Source organism: Alligator mississippiensis, chromosome 4 (assembly GCF_030867095.1).
Source record: "Alligator mississippiensis isolate rAllMis1 chromosome 4, rAllMis1, whole genome shotgun sequence".
NCBI lineage: Eukaryota > Metazoa > Chordata > Crocodylia > Alligatoridae > Alligator > Alligator mississippiensis.
This window is the reverse complement of record NC_081827.1, coordinates 74,981,343-75,001,999: the sequence shown is the minus strand read 5'-3', so window position 1 is coordinate 75,001,999 and position 20,657 is coordinate 74,981,343. Positions and strand designations below refer to the sequence as shown.

The following is a 20,657-nucleotide window of genomic DNA, read 5'->3' as shown; positions in this document are numbered from 1 at the left end:
ACAGCCTGATTTGGACTGGCCCTGCAGCCAGCACTTAGAGTTAAGCCAGTACAGGCATCACGTGCAGCATACACCCTGGACTGCACCCCTCCCCCCATGCTGTGTGCAGCATCTGCTTGGTTCAGCCTGTGCACCAACTTAGCTCTGCACAGTCAGTTCTAGATGTGTGGACCATACCATAGGACTCCATGGGCTGGATCCAGCTGCAGGCTGTACGTTTGACACCCCTGCTTTAAAGCAAGGGTTTCACCTTCCTCTGAAGCACAGTTCCCCAGTGTTTTGGACCAATACACCAGTGACAACTCTCAACATGTGCCTCCTGAGCCTGGGGAGGCACCCAGGTTCCCCCCATGGCTGACCGCTGAGCCAGGACAGCATGGGGTGGGGGGTCCCCTGCACACTCAGAGGCTGACCTGGATGTGAACCAGAACTACTTCCAGTCCACTTCCAGGTCCACTGTCGAGCATGCAGGGGTTACCCTTGTGCTTCTGTGGGACACTCCATCTGCCCCACCATCCTAGCATGCACGAGCCACACCTGGTACCTTGAAATATATAGAAAAAACATTTAAAACTGCGTCTATGGCCGAATCGCTGATTCTCTGAATCATTATTGAATCTTCAGATTTGGATTCATTTGAATCAAATTGGGACAGTGATCTGAATCAACGAATCGAATCACTGTCTCCTGATTCTGGCTGAATTCAAATCCAATTCAAATATGGCCCATTTCACACACCCCTAATAGGCAGGATACACTGGAGAAGATTGGCCCTAGTGACTACTGCATTGCATTGCTGGCTCATTCATGCTGGGGTCTATTGTTACCCCCAGAGCCCTTTCATTTGTAGTGCTGGTCAGGTTAGCGATGCCCAGCCTGTAGGTGTGCTGGGGATTCTTCCTTCCCAGATGCACTACTTTGCATTTCTCTCCATTGAACTTCATCTGGTTCCATTCTGCACAACATGCCAGCCTGTCTAGGTCTGCTTGTATCTCCAGCCCGTGGGTGTGTCTGCACAATGCCATAATGTTTCCTGTGCTTTTGCTAAGGAGGAGACAAAGGACATAATAAAAAGAAAAATATATGAAAAATAAAATATTAATGTGGTAAGAATGAAAGAATGAAAGAAAGAAGCTGTTTAGCTTAGTGATTTTTCAGTACATTTTCTGTGTTACCCTCATGCAGATGTCCTCTGTCACCTTTTCTAAAAACATTGGAGAATGTGATAGGCTGGCTATGTGGAGCATTCAGCATTCATCTTAGAATAAAATCTGAGTTCTTCAAATTGTTAGAGAAGACAGAGAACACAAACTGATGCTAATCACAATATTCTTTCAAGTACAAGATGCAAAGCAATCCATGGATACTCAGCTTACTCAATTAATTGTTCAATAGTATTTACAAGCAGGCAAGAATGGTACGCACAGGCCCCAGCACAAGCAAACTGGTCTGTGCTTCAGCAGAAAAACTGGGCAGTAGCATATCTACCCTTTTTTACTAGAATACACCAGGAACTAAATAAAAACATCACAAACAGCATTTAAAATAAAAGGTATGGGAGACATATTTAAGTCCCCTCCAATGCTTTGCACTCCAATTAAGCTTTTAATCTCTCAGCATATTTTTTTCTCATTGACACTTTAATATAGTGTAACTGAAAGGCTTGGCATGCTGAATAGCATTTAAAAGATAACAGAATAATTACACTCTGAGCTGTTATAAATGGTCATGTTCGATAGTAACAGAACTGCACTGGTATTTTACCATATTGTAACCTACTGCTGTTAATTTTTAATTGTTTCATTTTGGGTTTAGCATTTTTGGTAGCATATGCATATGCTTTCATAAAAACGAATGTTGTGCCATAAAACTGGATTTAAATAATGAAAAGAGGTTTGACACCAAAACAATCAGTTACACAAAATGGACACACACATTTCAGCTCAGAGAATGCATCAGATGTTACTCTGTAATTGTTAGATGTGATCCTGTAGCAATACAAGTTAGATGAATTGTCCTAACTTTGACCCCAAATGAAGCAGGATTAAAAGTCAGAACAGTTTTGCTGCATTTGCGTGAATCATGCAGATATAGGTGCTTTGTAACAGCTTACAGCAGTACCCTTTGATAGCAATGCAACTGTTACTTCTGTCTATACCAATAATGAAAAACTTGAAGATCAATATAGTTTACTTAAAATTTACCAAATCTTGTGCAGATTAAATTCCCCTGCATGACACTTACACAGTACTACTAACAATTCCAATCAGTCTCAGGGAAGAACAAACCAGGATGCAATGCAACCTAAGTTGTTCAAATTCTTAGCTTCTTAGAAGTTTTTTCATTTCCCTTCAGCCTCAGTCCATGTTTAATGCTTTAGTTTTTGAAACTGATACCTCTTCTTAGCAGCATACTCTTGATGCTTTATGTCTGTAGGCAAATAAACAGATAGGTGCTGGTAAATATGACTGTGGAGGCTCTGCTTTAAAATTCTCTTCTCAATTCATGTTCTGCTTGTAATCTTCAACTTGCATGGGATTCATTCCCTTATCCTATTATGTTTAAGTTACCTTAACATTTTGCATTATTCCACCCCTTCTCTCCCCACTCCCACCATTGCAAAGTTTGTATTTTCCTTAATGCAATACTGCTCTGGTGCACCATCTAGTGACACTGAGAGATGTGTATTAGAACTGAGTTTTCAGTGTTACCAGTAATACTTCCACAATACTGTGTCCCCTGAACTTTGATTGCTCCCTGGGTCTTGGCCCTGCTCCTGGGCCAGTGAAAGTTTGGCACCTGACCCTGCTAACAATTGCCTCTCCTGGGCTGCAGACCTCTGGCTCTCTAGCCTCACTAATACTGAGCCCCTTTTGGGCTGTCAGACCTCTCATTAGGTCTCTCTCTTTCTCAGCTCCACTTTAAGCCTCTAGACACATCTCGTCCCACTCTCTCCTAGCCCTTCCTGGGCTACAAGTCACTGACACTGCTTCACATACCTTTCAGGCTGTGAGTCCCTAGCTTTTCATGCTCTCACGACCTTTGGTTGAGCCCTGCTCTTTGGCCCCCACTCTCAGTCCCTCTCTGGACTCTGTGGGTATGCACGAACAAGCGTTGTCATGTGGTATGTGGCACTGCAAACACATTGCAGCACCACATACCACACAGTCCCGTGTTCTCCTCACTGCAAAGGTGTGCTGCCTGTGTGTGTGCTACTGTGGGTTTTTTTCCACAGGTTTTTTTGACCCCTGGATATCAGGCTGCCTGGAGCCACACTGCAGATGCCAGCCAGGCTCTGCCCAGCAGGAGCACTGCGGCTGCAGCACCAGGAGACCCCCAGGACCCCAGGTAAGACAGTTGGCCTCAGCCTCTCCTACCACCCCTGGGGTAACTTGCATTGTGCCAAAGTGCACATTGCACAGGCATTCCCTGGGGACAAGTAGCTGTGGCACAAGGTGCGCTGCAGCTACTTGTCCCTGAGGAACCAAACATCTGTGCTTGTCTGGACATGCCCTGTGAGGCCGTCCTCTCAAGCCCATTCATAAATCTCTCACTATCCATCTCTCACTCTCTCCAGCAGAGCTGTGAAGTTCCCACAATCGTTTCTGGGTCTTAACATTCATCCTATGCGTCTCCCTTAACTTCCAGACTTGCTTTCCCTTGACAGCAAAGCTCTGTCTCTCTCTGACAGCAAAGCTAGTGCCCAGAGGAGAAGACATCAAGTAATTGTAGTAGGTGATACACTGCTGAGAGGAATGGAGGGAGACATTTGTTGCCCGGATCCCACAGCATGGGAGGTGTGCCATCTCCCTGGGGCATGGATCCTTGATGTCACAGAGAGGATACCCAGGCTCATCCATCCCACAGATTACTACCCCATGCTCCTTATCCATGTGGGAAAAATAATACGGCCAGGAGCAATCCAGACCATGTCATGAGTGACTACAAGGCTCTGGGAGCTGGGCTTAAAGGATCAGGGGCTCAGGTATTTTTTCCTCTATGCTCCCTGTTGCAGACCATGATCCAAGGAGGCAAGAATGCATCTATGAGGTGAACCAGCATCTCTGACGGTGGTGCCATCAAGAAGGCTTCAGCTTCTACAACCTCGGCACCCACTTTAAGAAGTAGTCCTCCTGCTTTCCGCTGGGCACTAGGATCTAGTAAAGATCACGGAGACCTGGTGGGATTCCTCTCACAACTACAGCATAGCCATAAAGGGCTACGTTCTTCACAGAAGGGATTGGGTAGGGAAGAGAGGTGGGGGTGCTGCCCTCTATGTGAAGGAGCAGTATACCTTCCTACAGGCTGATGTTGGCCCCAAAGAAGAACAGCCTGAAACTCTCTGGGTCAAGCTCCGGGGGAGGTGCAGCGAGAAAGACCTGACTGTAGGTGTATACTACAGATTGCCTAACCAAGGGGAGGAACTTGATCTAGCATTCGCCCATGAAGTAACAGAGGCCGCACGTGCACGGGACATGATTGGCATGGGTGACTTCAACTACCCAGACATCTCCTGGGAGGAATGCTCAGCCAGCTTGGATTGATCACGATCCTTCCTGACCAGCACCAAAAAGCTTTTTTTGACTCAGGAGGTGCACAGGCCAACTAGAGGTAATGCACTTTTTGACTTGGTCCTGGCCAAAGGAGATGGCTTGGTGACCAACTTAAACATAGAGGACAGCCTAGGCAATAGCGACCATGAAATCATTACGTTCATGGTCTGTCACAAGGCTGACAAAACAGATACCAAGCTCAAAGTCTTAGACTTCAAAAACGCAAATTTGAGTAAGCTCAGGTCACTAGTAGAGAATGCTCTGAGAGACCAAGGACCACGGGTAAAGGGAGCATGAGAAGAATGATCATTCCTTAAGGACACAATCCTTAAGGCTCAGAGAAAATCCATTCCCTTATGGAGAAAAAGTAGGAGAAGGGTCAAAAAACCCTCTTGGCTAAGCAGGGAAGTTGCAGCCCTCCTACAGAAAAAGAAAGAGGCATACAAACAATGGAAGCTTGGGACAGCCTCCAAGGATGAGTACTTGACAATGGCTTGCACTTGTGAAAACCAGATTAAGCAAGCTAAGGCACAAACTGAACTAAAACTAGCTACAAGATTCAAGGACAACTAGAAGTCCTTCTTTAGCTACATAGGGAGTAAAAGGAAAATTACTGGGAGTGTGGGGCTGCTGCTCAATGCCTCAGGATACCTGGTCACTACCACTCAGGAAAAAACAAAACTCCTAAATGACTACTTTGCCTCAGTCTTTCACAAAACCAAGGGGAACAACATGCCAGGTAGGGCACAGAATGAGCAGGGTGGGATTGACACCATTGCCACCATTGCCATAGAACTGGTGTACGATCAATTCAAGAAATTAGACATTATCACAGGGCACTTAGGTACCTGCTCCTAGAAAAGCAGAAACTGCCTGGGGAGAGCCCAAAGAGCCGAACAGGAACCCAGGTGCAGGTTGCCATGGCAGCTATCTAATGAGGAAATTAGCCTGCAACTGCGCCTGGTTAGCTGGCCGGAAGGGGCAGGGCCCTGGGCCTATATTAACCCCAGGACGGAGACTAGGGAGGCAGTTCTCTGCTGGCGGCCAAGGGAGAAGGAGCCCTCCTAGAGCAAGTGAAGGGAAGAGGCCTGACTAAGTGCTGCTCCAGGTAATATAAAAGGGCCAAGCACACCTTATGTAGCTTGTGTTATGTTATAAACCAGGGGCATATGTTTGGTTATTTGGGGAAGGAGGAGGCCTCATTGGGCACCCACTGCAGTGTGGGGACCCTAGCACCAGAGAGGGCACGGCATTTGGGGGGCACAGACCCTGGTGCCAGACAGGGCATGGCATTTGAGGGGCACAGAACCCGGAGCCAGAGAGGGGCGCGGAGACAGGGCTGTGGAGAGCCCAGTGGGGACAAGGGGCTGAATTATAACAAGGCTTAGGCAAGACAATGCCAGTACCATCTGCAAGGCTTGGGGTGTGGTAAAGGGGCGGTTGGAGCCACGCATATACCTCATAAGGCTAGGGTGCCCCAGAAACACCCATCGTGAAATAGGACCTACAAGGGGTCTGGGAACCCACGAGGTTCAGAGAGTCTATCAAACTGTGTCCAAGAGGACTTAAAGGCAGCCTCCCTATTTTTTTATTTCCATCAAAGACCTGGTGGGCGAGAACTGAGGGTACTCATTGGGCCAAATTGGCACGGTTGAGGGGCCTTAGGAATTCACGGCAGTCCTTGAGGACCCCATCCCGTGACAGACGTATATAAATCAGCAGGACCAGATGAACTCTACCCAATAGTCCTGCAAGAGTTGGCTGAAGTAATTACAGAGCCCTTAGCTAAGGTCTTTCAAAAATCATGGGCCTCTGGAGAAATTCCAGAGGACTGGAAGAGGGCCAATGTTGTACCCGTCTTCAAGAAGGGGAAGTGCAAGGACCCAGGAAACCACAAGCCAATTAGCTTAACTTCTATTCCAGGGAAAATACTAGAAACATTCATCAAAGAGGCTATATGTGACAAACTTGCAGAAGGCATGATACTGAATGACAGCCAGCATAGCTTCGTTGTGAGCAGGTCTTCTCTGACCAACCTTGTTTCTTTCTATGATCAGGTGATTTGTCACCTTGGGCAAGAGAAAAGCGGTTGACATCATATACCTCAACTGTCAGAAAGCCTGTGACCTGGTATCCCATGAGGTACTGATCAGAAAACTGGAAGATATTGGGCTCAACTGCAGGACCATCAAGTGGGTGCAAACTGCTTGTGCGGTAGAATGCACAGATTCCAAATGAATGGATTGGTGTCACCTTGGCGAGATGTGAGCAGTGGTGTACCCCATGGGGTCAGTAGGTGGCCCAGTGCTGTTCAACATCTTCATCAATGACCTGGATGAGGGGGTGAAAAGCCCATTGGACAAGTTCATGGATGACACCAAGATATGGGGTTGCACGGACACACCCACAGATAGGCTGGAGATACAAGCAGGTCTAGGTAGGCTGGCCTGTTGGGCAGAATGGAACCAGATGAGGTTCAATGTAGAGAAATGCAAAGTGCTGCATCTGGGAAGGAAGAACCCCCAGTACACCTATAGGCTGGGTATCACTAAACTGACCAGCACAACAAATGAAAGGGATCTGGGGGTAAAAATAGACCCCAGCATGAGTATGAGCCGGCAATGCAATGCAGTAGCCACTAGGGCCAATAAAACTCTGGCATGCATCTCCAGTAAACCCAAAGAAGTGATTCTCCTGGTTTACTCAACATTGGTACGGCCGTAGCTGGAGTATTGCGGCCAGTTCTGGGTGCCACACTTCAACAAGGACGTGGTAAAGCTCACGAGGGTCCAGAGAAGGGCCACTCATATGATCAGAGACTTGCATGGCAAGCCATATGAGGAGAGGCTGAGGGATCTCAGACTCGTCAGCATAAAGAAAAGAAGGCTGAGAGGGGACCTGATTTCAGCTTACCACTATATCTGAGGTGTACATCAGGGGCTCGGTGAACAACTGTTCACCAGGGTGCCCTGGGGAAAAACTAGAAACAACGGCCACAAACTCCTGGAAGATAGAATCATAGCATCATAGAAGTAGGGTCAGAAGGGACCTTGTAGATCTTCAGGTCCAACCCCCTGCCTGGGCAGGAAGAAAACTGGGCTCAAATGACCCCAGCCAGGTAGGCATCAAGCCTCTTCTTAAAGACCCCCAGGGTAGGAGCCAGCACCACTTCCCTTGGAAGTTGGTTCCAGATCCTAGCCGCCTTGACTGTGAAGTAGTTATTATGGCTGTCTAATCTAAACCTACTCTCCAACAACTTGTGGCCGGTATTCCTTGTTATCCCGGGGGGGGGGCACTAGGGGAAACAAGGTCTCCCCCAAACCCTTCTGGTCCCCCCTAGTGAGTTTATAGACTGTCTCCAGGTCCTCCCTCAGCCTTCTCTTGTGAAGGCTGAACAGGTTCAGGTCCCATAGCCTCTCATTGTAGGGTCTGCCCTGCTGTCCCCAGATCATGCGGGTGGCCCTCCTCTGGACCATCTGGATAGTTTCAGGCTGAACATTAGGAAAAACTTCTTCACAACTAGGGTGTCCAGAATATGGAACAAGCTTCCCCCAGAGGTGGTCCAATGATTTACCCTTGAGATCTTCAAGAGAAGACTGGACGGTTACCTGGCTGGGGTCACCTGACCCCAGATGTCTCTCCAGCTCATGCAGAGGGTTGGACTCAATGATCCTTCAGGGTCCCTATCAGCCCTATGATTCTGTGGTTGAATCAGAAGTTCTAGAGTTTGCATTTATTTTTGTCTCAGACCAACACGGCTACCAAATACATCCCTGAAACATGGAAGATGTCAAATTTTAGCCAATTTTGGATTTAAACTTTGTTGCTGAACAACAAGAAAGATTTTTACACCTCCCTTCCTGTCTGCCATCTGACACCACCAAGGAAAGAATCCTGCCTTATTTGCACATCAAAGAGCAACTCACAAAGACACTTGCATGGACCCAGAGGAACAGACATAGCTGCTGTATCCTCCACTGGACTACAAAGGATCCAGAACATCACGCACCCGGCAGAAGACCTGAGGCATCACCACTGATGGTCACCACTGAGACATTTATGGAGCCATTTGTTAGGTCATATTATGGGGAGGAAACCTATAGTATTGTATAGAGGTTACTAATAAAGTTCACTTGATACCAAATTGGACGAGCTGCTGTGTCAATCCTTTAGGGCTCTGGTAAAGAAATCCTATTGGTAACACTGGAGATCAGAAGCCAAGGCCCACATCTTGTCACCCACCCCTCTGTGGGTGGGTGAGATGAGCTGGTGATGTGCCCTCTGTCCATGGTGGCCTCAAATTCCCTTCTTGGGGACCTTTTGGTGCTCCTAAATCCCTCCTTTTGTATACTTTCTCTTTTCTGATGACTCTTCATCTTTGGGCACTGTTGGTTGGTCTCCCTGTGGTTATCATACTGTCCCCATTCTGTCCTGTCAGCACATTCCTTTTTTTCACAAACCCATCATATGCACACATCTTAATTTTGGTTATTTCCAGAGTCCTCCTGATTTCATCTGTTTCCCCCAAAACCAGAAATCTCAAGGGCTCTTGAGTTTGGCACTGTGACCTGCACAGTCCTTTTATCTCATGTTTGGGTACACTGTTCATGTTATGGAACAGCATGGTACATGTCTTCAATTTCCCAGCCTGTGTGTCTGCTGCTGCTTGCCTGTGTCAGACACTGTGGGTCTTGAAGGAAACCTTATCACAAACAGGCTTTTAGAAATCAATTAATCCTTGCCATTCCCCTGGACCATTGTTCTACTGCCTATCTATTTGACCTACAAGGCAATTCCCAAAAACAAACCTCTAAATACCATTTTCTAGCCATAACAGGGTACCATGAAACCCAGTACAAGCTTGTTAGGGGTGCTGCAGGGTGCAAACACCTATATATGATTTACAACCGAAACCTAGTGATTTCAAATAGGAATCCATAGTGTTCCTGACTTGTTGTGGTCTTTCTGAGTTCTTTACAATGAAAGAATTGCCTTATTATATTTCTGTAGTAAAAAAATGAATAAAAGCTAAGAGCTGACATTTCCCAAAGGGTTTCTTGAGTCTAACAAAGAATGCCTTGAGTCTATAACAGTTAAGAACTACTAGTTTTAGATATAGGGGCCAGAACCAAAAAAAAAAATACACTTCCAGAACCTCAAGTTGAAAACTGCAAACAAAATCACAAGTCAGCAGCCATCTAAAACTCATTAGATGCCTCTGTGTTTTGATCTGAATATTCCTTAGGTACCTACAGTTCTGCTTCTGTACTTCCTGCCCAGAACTGATCAAGTCTTATGTTTCTGCTTTTTTTTAAAGAATGGATATAGGTGCCTATCTTCTGGGGAGGGATCCAGCCTTAGTAGTCTTGAGGTATGTACCCAAGTTATGAAGAAAAGTGGAATTTCAAACAGTCCCCCTCTCTTCATTCTTATTATTTCCCTTTGACTAGTCTTAGACAGATTGCTATTCAGCATACAGGATTTTTGGATCATTCTTCAGAGGTGCCTCATGCTTAGGGAACCTACAGCCTAACCCTGTGTTTTGGATTCAAGTCTGAGGTCCAAGTATCTAACTGTTAGATGTTGTGGCCTTTCATTTGTAGGTGACTAACTCCCTTGTTGGACCTTGTCCTAGAATAATATTTTGAAAAGTGGCTAAGTGATTTAGAAGCCAAAGTACCATTTAAAAATGCTGGCTCCTAAATAATTTAGATGCTTTTGCAACCTTAGCTGTAGCCAAAAGGATTCTGGTTTGAATTAAGGCCAGACTTTATTTTGGAGTGGTATCTTGAAGTCCTGAATAGGTCCCATTCTTATTCTGCTAGTTCTAATTAATGTTACCATCTTGAGCAGGGGGCTAGACTAGATGACCTCATGAGGTCTCTTCCCCCTTAACTTTTCTATGATCTATCCACTGAGAGTCTAAGCGAGTATGGTTAAAGGACAGAGTGAATTAGGGTGACTGGAGGAGTAAGAATGAAAGAAACTTTGCTTAAAACTTTAAATGAATCTAAATTTGCAAAAGTAAACTTTTAAAAATGATATTTACCAATTCTTTGTATTTTTGTCCAGAAATGGGGAAAAAAGTGGGGAAAAACATTTTTTAAAGAAAAACTAATGATATTTTCTGCCCTAACCAAAACCAGATAATATTGGAAATACTGGAAGAAAATCTATTGTTTTTAATTTTGTAGCTTTATTTCTTATCTTTACTACTCCATTTTCCTTTCTTTAGGCCTGACTTTTTCAGTTGCCTTCACATCTGCTCCTAGAGAATGGCTGTAGTTCTCCCAAGTAACAGAGAACAGCAGCTGCAACATTTTCTAACTCTAGTTTTGGCTTGTCCAGCCTGATTACTTTGTATTTGATATAGTTTTAATTCATTACAACATATATTCTGAAAAACACCTACTTGAAAATGCCTTACAGTATTCATGAGATACGGCCTGTACTGAGCCTGAAAATCATTTCTATTTCTAAAACTAAAAATGTTGAAACCATCACTGCTGAGAATTGCAGGTACACTGTGAGTGGGTGTCCCATTCAGGCATCCTTCTCTTCCAGTCCAGTCCTGGTCCTCCTCCTCACTTGCTCACCACACTTTGTTGGTAAGGAAAGGATAAAAATGGGAGAGGTCAATGATCAGATGTTATGTAACTGGAATATATGTGTTCTGGCCTTCGACACAGCACTCTGCTTCCCCTACATCCTGGCTGCTCCCGACTTGCTGGAGCTGATGTTGATTTATTTTGTCAATGAACATTTCTTTCAGGCAAGCAAACAACTTATCACAGTTCATGTACTATAGAAGATCATATGCCTTCACATGTGTATTCCCTCATAAAGAAGTGAATGGCTCTGTCTCAGTCTAAGCCCATCACCTCTGTCTTGGAGGGAATCTCAGTCATCATTGATCGATACAGCTGGGTTCCCCCCCACACACACACATTTCCCAGAGGGTCATAAGGCATAAGATGGCTCCTTCTCTCTCTTTCAGGTTATCCTCAGTAAATAGGTCTCCTCTTCATTAGCTCACAGCCCTCTTCTTAGGTTCAACAGGGCACCAGGTCTGGCTTAAATTGTCTCTCTATCCTATTGATCCCAACTCAGACTCTTCTTTCTAGCATAAGCCCCCCTTGTGGCTCAGCCACCATTGGCCAGATTTCATAAAGACTCACATGACAATCCTTCTCCTGCCTCTAAAGTGTCTCTCTGTGCATGGGCTTTCTGAGCCTTTGACTCCACTCCTTGCCTCTGTTGCACAAATTGCTAGTTTCGTGCCCCTGGAGGCTTAATCCAAACACCTCAAGGAGGGAGTCACACATTCAGGCTAGGTCCATTATAAGTTTATTGATTGCGCAATCGATCGACAAAGGGGTTAAGTAACCCAAAGCAGAGTCGACCCCGGGGTATGGTCCAGGGGTCTTTTATAGCTTACCTAAACAAAGAATCTTGCAACTATTGGTTGTCTTATGATTTCTACAAGCTTCTATTCAAGACGTCACAGTTTCCATGATCATATCTACGTCTCCACAGGATGTCGAAGTTCAAAGGTTGCTATGCTCAACTTATTATGGGATATGTTGCACCTGCGTGTTTAGCACAGGGGTACTGCGGTAAACTTGGTGCCCTTTAGTAACCCCCTGTCTTCCTGTAACTCTAGGTCACTGTGCTAGTTCTAAGTGTTAAGCAGTCTTTAACTTATATGCAGAATCTGCTTGCAAGCCATACTGGATACAGAAGCACATTTGCCAAAATAAAGCATTAGGTCTAAAGTTAGGCATAAAATCTAGCATATTTGTACTACACCTCCACATGGATATTGCAGCAGCACTGTACCACTCTGACTCCTTCTCCCCCTCTCTAGATAAATTGTCCCAGCCAGATCTTCTATCCATCCTTCTGGACATTCAGTCAATCAGCATCGGCCCCCAGGATAAGCTTCCTAGTGGGGTGGTGAAAATGAACAAGTATTATCAGATCTGCTTGCTTGCTTACTTTCCTGGTGGAACTAGATGTGTGTTAGCCCTTAGATCCCAGCAGGTATCTTAAATGTGATTTTTCAACAGCATGTCCACCCTATCTTGCTTGCCATGACTTTGATGTAAAGGTAAGTAAAAAGGGAGGCTTGCTGGCTTGAACTGTTGTTGACTCCTGGCTAACTGCTGTTCCTCGCACAATATGACCTGCTTTTGGGTCACAGGCAAGCAACAACGTGTCTACAGACCTGACCCTAACCCTATCCACAGGGACTAACTGTTAGCTCTCTATAGCAACATAGTCCACGTTCATGAGCTAGCACAACTTAACCACCCGCAGCTGTGAGACACCTGGTTGTGGCATGTCCATTTTTAATCCAAGAAATATCCTCAGGTTGGCAGCAGGGTACCTCATCTCGGGATTCTGCCCGGTCTAGGGCCCTGAAATGACACCGTTCACAGTTAATCATCTTCTCTGCTCCTGTAGGTACCCCCAAACAGGACAGACTGCATCCCTCTGAATGCTGGACCATCTTCTTCTGTGACAGTGTGGAGGAAATACAACAAGAAACGTACCTGCAAAGTCAGCAGGGAGTGGCAGAACACTGACAAGAAACAGCACAGAGTAAAAAGATGAGCACTGGGGTAACCCCAGCACCAGCATGGTCATGCTTTGTAAGCATGTGCTTGAACAGGAGGAACCCTGCGTCTGGGTTAAAAGCAGTCCCGTGTGAGGAGACGGGCGAACTGGAAGTGAGGTTCAGAAGCCCCAGGAGGGGCGACTGGTGGAAAGTAGCCTGTCGGAAGCAAGCCCACCGAAGGGACTCGGAAGAGCTGAATGACTTAACTGCATGTCGTCCTGGCAGTTGGGGATAGACGATTGGGATCTGAGCAGATACACCAAACCTGAAAGAAAAGACAGAGACAGTGAAAGATAAGAGTTGTGAGTACAGTGTGGGCAAGAGTGGTTCACAGTTGGCCATTCTGACTGCGGATCCTAAAGGCAGAAGGGTCTCATAGGACAAGGACTGTGTGGTCCAACTCTGGGCTAAAGGACTGTAAGAAGGTACTAAGCCCCGAAGTAATCTTTGAGTTGTGTATTGTTTTGCTTTATATGTTACCTACCTCAGAAGGCATCATAGGAGAGCCTAGTCTTTGTACCCTTGAACATCTATTTAAGACTTCAAAGGTTGGCGTAAGGTGCAGTGTAGCTGAGGCAGAGCCCCAGAAGATGGTGCCAGGGCTGGATTAAAGACAGCACACATGAGGACTAAGAACTTCCTCCCAATTTATATTGAAGAATAAAATAAGTCGTGGCAGGGAAGAGTGGCTGGCCTTACTCCAGTCACAGTTATACAAGGTTAAGGGCAAGCTGTCTGCTCGTAAGGGCACTGAGACTGAGAGATATCCCATGGAAAACTTGAGGCATGCCTCACATGATAGGCACGGGCACTTCTACATCTTCTCATCCCTGAACTCAGGTGAGTAAAGAGACTCCTCCAAGCCTCAAAAGGAGAGAGTTTCCTACTCTCTTCCTTAGCCCCTGCTGGGGCACAGTATAAGCATCTGCTCCTTCAATAACTTCTCCCATCTCCATGTCTCTCCTCTCTCCCTGCACCCATTGCTGGGTGCACTATTCTGTGTCATTCATCAAGCACCCAGCCAGCTGGAGCCAGCAGGAACTAATAAATCACGTCTTCTGCAGTTCTGGTGAGTCCTGTGCTTTTGCCTCTTGCTCCTGACAAGGTAAGTACTTATGCCTAGAGCAAACTCTCTGGCCATCTTTGTGGTCTGCAAGGCCCTTTCTCCAAGGCCCCAGAACATCCTTAGAGCTGGAAGCATGATCTTTGCTGCCACAGTCTGGAAAACCCATCTGCTTTCCTAGCAGTGTCTCCTCTACTGCACGGGAGAACTCATTGTCCTGGTAAGTACATTTCCTTTCTTTTTGTGATTTCCTTCCCTTTGGAACAGGGCCACAGGCATTCTCCTGTTATATCCACAAATTCTGGCAAAAGGAAGAAATAAATAAGTGTAAAGCATATGAGATTTAAAAAAAAAAATTATATATATATTCAAAACCCCATTGAAATGTGTGGGGAATGGAAGAGGGGAATCTGTTCCTGTCATATTTGCAGTATCTTCTTTTCAAAATACATGTTCTACTCAAACCAGCATTGGTGATGCATAGGGGGTACACGCAGGTACACTTACACCCCCTGAGCATGGCAATGCCCACCCTGCAAAACAGCTCTGCTGACACTGCTGGCGGTTGCCACTCACTACCCGTCTCCCCTCTCTGCCAACACTGCTGGTAGCGTCTGCGGGAGGTCCGCAATCACTACTGGCCACCACTGACACTGCTCATGGCATCTGCAGGTGGTTGCCAACTGCCTGTTGGTGCTCGCCACCCACCTCCCCTGCCCCCCACAGCACTGTGGTTGCCTGCAAGAGCTCCCCGCTTGCTACCACCACGCTTCTGCCACCAACACCACTGCTGTCACCTGTGGGAGCTCACTGTGCACCCCCCGCCCCCCAGCCTCCAGGGGCACATGGCGTTCATGCAAAACAGAGTTGCAAAGGAGTAGAAAATAAGGGCTAGAATGGAAGTGTAAACTCAACACTAGCTACAGATTCATGTGCAGTGACTATTTGCAAGCAGGTAATCTGATTTTGTGCTTCTGGAAATTCTGCTGTATTAGCTATAGAATGCTGTGAGTATTGCAGAAAGGCTATATGGACAGTCTTCAGTTTTTTTGGAGGGGAGAATGTCAGCATATGTTTTGGTGAGATTTTGATTAGAGAAGTAGAATAACACCTCTGGATGAAGGTTTGCACTGCATGACGGGGATAAGTTAATGAAAACACAGAAAAATGGTCTAAAATTAAAAGACATAGAATTTATTCTGCCTTTCCTCAGCATCCGTAATCTACAGTAAAATGCACAGTGAGAGAGATGACTCTTGCCTCTCTGCTACAAAATCACAGGGGAGAAAAAAAGGAAATAGGTGTTCTGTTTATCTGCCATGAATCAACAAAAAGGAGGTCATCTGAGGCATGCAATGAATTTTTATGTGGATGTTGGACATCATCTTTTTTTCTCTTTTACCTGGTTTATTGCTTTCTCCCCACTCCTCCTTCCCCCCCCCCATCCCCAGATTTATAGTTCTGACTTCTATTGGGAACAATTAAGAGGAAACAATGAGCCTTTGTTGTCCTGTTATAAAATCTGCAATGAAATCTAATCTCTGGAAGAAAAGTTTGAAATCCATAAGGGAGAAAATATAACATCTTGATAATTGTTTAGCAATGGTAGAACACTGAGGATGTTGTAGGGATATGAGGCATGGGATTATAATTCTAATAAAAACATCTGTTAATAGAAAATAATTGAGATGTTTCAGAAGGCAGTCAGCATTATGAACTAAAACCTGAAACGATGAGACAAAATCTGTCAGTTGTTTTAAAAGAACAGAAAGCAACAAGGAATATTTTCTCCAGGGAACATAAACATTATTTTTCTTTCCCGTTTTTAAAGTGGGTCCTGGAGTTGCTATCTTTAACACTACAAGGCACTACAAGTAGTGCAACTACTTGTGCACATACAATAAAATCTACTTGAAAAGAATCAGTTAGATTCACCTGTTACTCTGGTTTACTACAGCATAATTGGCATAATCCACTGAAATCAATGGAGATACATAAAACTGGACTAACTCAAGTGAATCAGGTTCAATATTTTCAGCTATGGTTTCTTTTCTTCATGTAGAGAAATATGTTATCTTTGTCATGTCAATGTAAATGCGGTGCAATTCTAGTAACATGAATGGTGTTGCTCCTCATTTTACATTGCTGTTCTGAGGTTGGAGCCTGGACCCTTACCGTCCCAGTGAAATACCACTTTTTGACATCTGGGCTTAATACATTAGATACTAATTTAAAAATAAAATATTACAACCCAGGATTATATAAAACTGTTTCTGAACTGGTCAAGGGATTGAGGGTGCATGTGTTTTGAGTGAGTCAGGGGAACACTGCACCTCCTTCCATGCCAAAAGAAGTATTTCAGTCTCCAAGTTCCAAGTGCATAATGAAGATTTTACTGATACCTACTAGCTTTATTACACTCCTACAGTCTTCAAGAGACTATCTTGTAGTGTGAAGCCAGACCTTACACTCTGTGGGAGTAAAATGGCACTGTCCTCAATAAATGTGCTAAGAAGTGACACAGGAAATGGATAAAATACAGCATACAAGGAGGGGCTGCACAAGAATACAAGGGAAAATAAGAGAAGAGCAGTGGGAAGATCATGGAGGAAAATAAATCAGCAAAGATCAAGAGGTTGGAAAGGGAATGTGAACCAAAGAAATGGAAAAACAGTAAGAGACAATGGGAGGAAAAATTAAAGGAGAAAAGTGAGGTGGGATTAAAAAAAAGAAAATGGAGATTCTTTGTTGGAGTGTTTCTCATGGTAAAACCATTAGTTTTAATCAGTTGCTAATAGATTAGAAAACCATGACATTTATTGGAGATCCTTTTAATCCTCTTCCATAGAACTGCATGTAGTCCAGGGAGGGAATGGGTTCCCCTGAATGTTATGTTTGATTACTAGCTACAATCCCTTTCTCTTTTGATGATCAGAAAGAATTTAATTTTTGGCTTAACTGACTTTGAAATGCCAAGAACAGTGGTCATGGCCTTGGTTTATCTATCCTATCCAGTAACCCACAGAACCTGAAACTGAAAAACAGTTGTTTTTTTTTCCCCAAATGCCTTTGGATGGAAAGCATGGTTTTAAAAGAAATGCAAATAGAATTAGAAAAGCAGACAGCAGAACCTTCTTTTCCCCTAAGCAGCTGTTATTAAATCCAAGGTCTGTGCACAGAGAGTGATTAGTGCAGTTCCAAGAGAAGTGGTGCATGTAGAAGAGCTTTACACTTCCCATGGAAGCCTTTGAAAATCATTCTACGTAGAGAGACTTCTGCTTATGTATCATTATCTGCATTTCAATCTCTGCCACCCGCATGGAATATCTGCATGAACAAAGGATAGTGATTTGAGAGTCTCTCTCTTCCTGCTGGCTAAACTTTATCTTACTAGGGTTGTGTGGTATCACATAAATGGCACAAGTTACTTGAGCAGTAGAAAGCATTCTGTCCTGCCTACTAAAAGGCTTGTATTTTTGTCTGGTCTGAAAGACTACTGATTTTCAATGACTCATGAACTACCAGGGTTAGATAATAATACACAAGACTACTGGAAAACTGAGAAATCAGCTTTCCAAAATGCGTAACAGCTTATTTCTAAACCCAGTGTTTCATGAGGTGCTGAAGCTAAAAACCACACTACTTTGATTATCATCTCCCTGCCATACACCTTGTTCACTTCAGTTCTAACCTAATTTAGGTGGCTGCTGCCTCCAAAATGATTTGTGCTTGAAACAAAGCTGTACTTCATCCCAAGACCTGCAATCACAGATTTCAAATGGTATGAAGCTTTATTCTCCAACTCCAGCAGCTTGTGGAAATATTGGCTGCAAATATAATGCTGAAACTGAAGAGTCTGCATATGTTCTTTGACATATTAATCAAAATAACCTGATTTCAAAGGGGGGGGGGGTGCCATCAAATTTATTACCATAAATTATTTTTGGATTATTTCTCTTATTGAATGAATACAGTTTCAGATGTAAACACCAAACCTATATTTCATATTTAAGCAACAAGGATAAGCACAAAAAGAACAGAGTTAGAGTCCTGCTGAGAGACAGAAGATGAAAGTGAGGGTGGAAAGATTGTATATTTTTCGACTATGTTTATTCATTTTGTGAGAGACCTGAGAACATAACTTACATCTACTGATTTTCCAGTCTTATGCATCTGTAGAAGAGTAGTAGGAAGAAAATCTATGCTCGGTCCCTTCCCCTTAGTATCTGGAAGTCAAGCGGCCCCAACAGTAAAGGGGCAGGCCACAGAAGCAGTAGAAACAGGGGAACTGCAGAGCCGGCTCAGAGGCAGCAAACAGAAGAAGCCCCTAGACACGTCTGGGAGCATGGAAAGGACTAAACTCTCACATGGCCTGCATGGAGGGGAGAAGTATCCCGGCAGAGAAAGCCTGTGTTGCAGAGAGCTCCAGGAGAACACAGAGACCATCTGGCTTCCTTAAGGTTTCCACTGGGAAACAGAACCCCTGGAAAGGGAAGGCCCAATCTGGAAACACTAAGATGGGCAGAAACAAGCCAGGCTGTTTATAACCTCAGAGGAGGAGCCGCTTGATGTTAACTCAGCCCAGGTGTCTCCCCCCAATACAGGACAGATGAGCTACATCTGGGGACCAGAAACCAGCATTGGTAGGCTGGGAGTGCAGGGCAGAGAGCCCAAAAGGACACAAGCAGTAGTGAGAGAGGAAACCCTGCACTGGAGAGCAATGGAGGCCAGGGGTGAGTGTGGCAAAGTGGGGCTCCCCAACTAGCCACAGTGCTAGTTTCCCCACTTACCTTTGGGTACGCCACCCACCTGACTCTCCTGCCACGCCTTGTTCTTAATTAATTACAATGTTAATTAAGGCGGGAGGCTGCCCATTTTTGCCCCAATGCCAGGGGGCGCTATCTGCGGCTCCAATCCTGCGCTACACTGCAGCCCAAGCCTCGCAGATGGCATCCAGATGACACAGTGCTCCCGGCCTACAGTCAGACCAAGCTTAGGCCTCATTGTTGGGCCTCAGACACACTTACATTCATACCACCCTCCTCTCACAAGGGCTTCTCACACTCAAACCCCTCTCACAGAGTCTCTTTCCTACATCGACAGCTTATGCTACCTTGCTCCCTCTTGAAGTGGGTCCCTTAGGCCATAGGCTTAGCTAGTTTGTACCTTGGGTGGCAGACGTACTGTCTTTTGGATCTCTCCTGCGACCCTCTCCAGGGTAGTGGCCAGCCAATTACTTGACTGGGTCTAAGCTTGCTCTGGCCCCTTCTGGGGGCAACTCTATACATATAAACATACTGAGCTCTCAGCCCTCTAGTTTTTCCCCTGCTTCACTGGGGCTTCTCATCTCTGCCCCCTCCACTTTGGGCTCCATGACACCCCCTCCACTTGCGGCCACAGGGCTTCCCTCCCCGGTGGGCTCTGGTGGCTGTAGCCGTGCCTGGCCCCAACTACCTTTCCTCAGGGTCCTACACCCCACAGGGCTCAGGTGGCCATAGCTGTGCCTGGCCCCCACTACCTCCAGTGTTATGTGACCCACCTGAAGGTAAGGGCTAGGGTTAAGGTGCCCCTACCTGCCTTTCACTGGGGTGATAACTGTCCTGGCATTTCCTGGGGACTCCCACGCCACTGAGAGACTCACTAGGCCATCCACTCTTGGCAGGGTGCAGTTTTAGGTCATGCCCAGGACCAGGAGCCTCCAAACCATCCCCTACAGCTCCTGCCCTTACCTCCAGGATGTTATGGAGCCTTGCAGCCAGGCGATTTTACTGTCTGGCTTGCCAGCAGTGAACTGCCCTGTTTATATGGGTGGCCAGAGATCTAAAATGGCTGCTGCAATCAAGCACCTGGTGGCTGCTTGGCTCCGGTCTTAAAGTGGCAGGCACCAGTGTCCTGCCACAAACTTTTCCCCTTAAAATGGTATCTGGGGGAGGTTTCTCCTGCTGCTCCTCCAAAGCAGGCTCCCCTCAAAGCCTGTGAGAGCCCTCAAGTGGCAAGCACCCCAAAAGGTGTTCTGCCACAGTGAGGAATATCCTGGCCCATATTTTTGCATTTTTGTTTCTAATGGACTGCAGAGGCTTCCTGGGAGTCATCCAGGAAGGTACTGAGAGCTGCTCCTAGCTGTGACGCCTTAACAGCAGGAGTCCATACTTAAACCCAGAGGACTGTGTTGGGGGTACTGGGGTTGGAGGAGCCCCCTGTGAGGCTCTGTTACAGGCCATAACTGACTGTTTTGGAATATTGAACAGAGTCCTGATGATAGAACCAGTTTTTCCTTCTTGGGGAGAGAATTCTCCAATTATTACCATCAAGCTGTGGCAGACGAATGCCCCGAGGAAGTAGTGTACCCCTTTAGGGGTGCACAGCACTGGTCGAGCCATATACAAAAGGACTTATCCACAGCCTCCTTTATAAGAGTTTT

At 45.6% G+C, this 20,657-nt stretch overlaps 1 long non-coding RNA gene across 1 annotated transcript; it reads right to left on the bottom strand.

Moving 5' to 3' along the window:
* Positions 1 to 11,883: 11,883 nt before the first annotated feature.
* On the bottom strand, positions 11,884 to 20,097 carry LOC132249825 (uncharacterized). The gene is made up of 2 exons (XR_009461331.1): positions 19,966 to 20,097; positions 11,884 to 13,438 (listed from the first exon to the last, which is right to left on the bottom strand). It is a non-coding gene; the product is annotated as an uncharacterized LOC132249825 (long non-coding RNA).
* Positions 20,098 to 20,657: the final 560 nt, after the last annotated feature.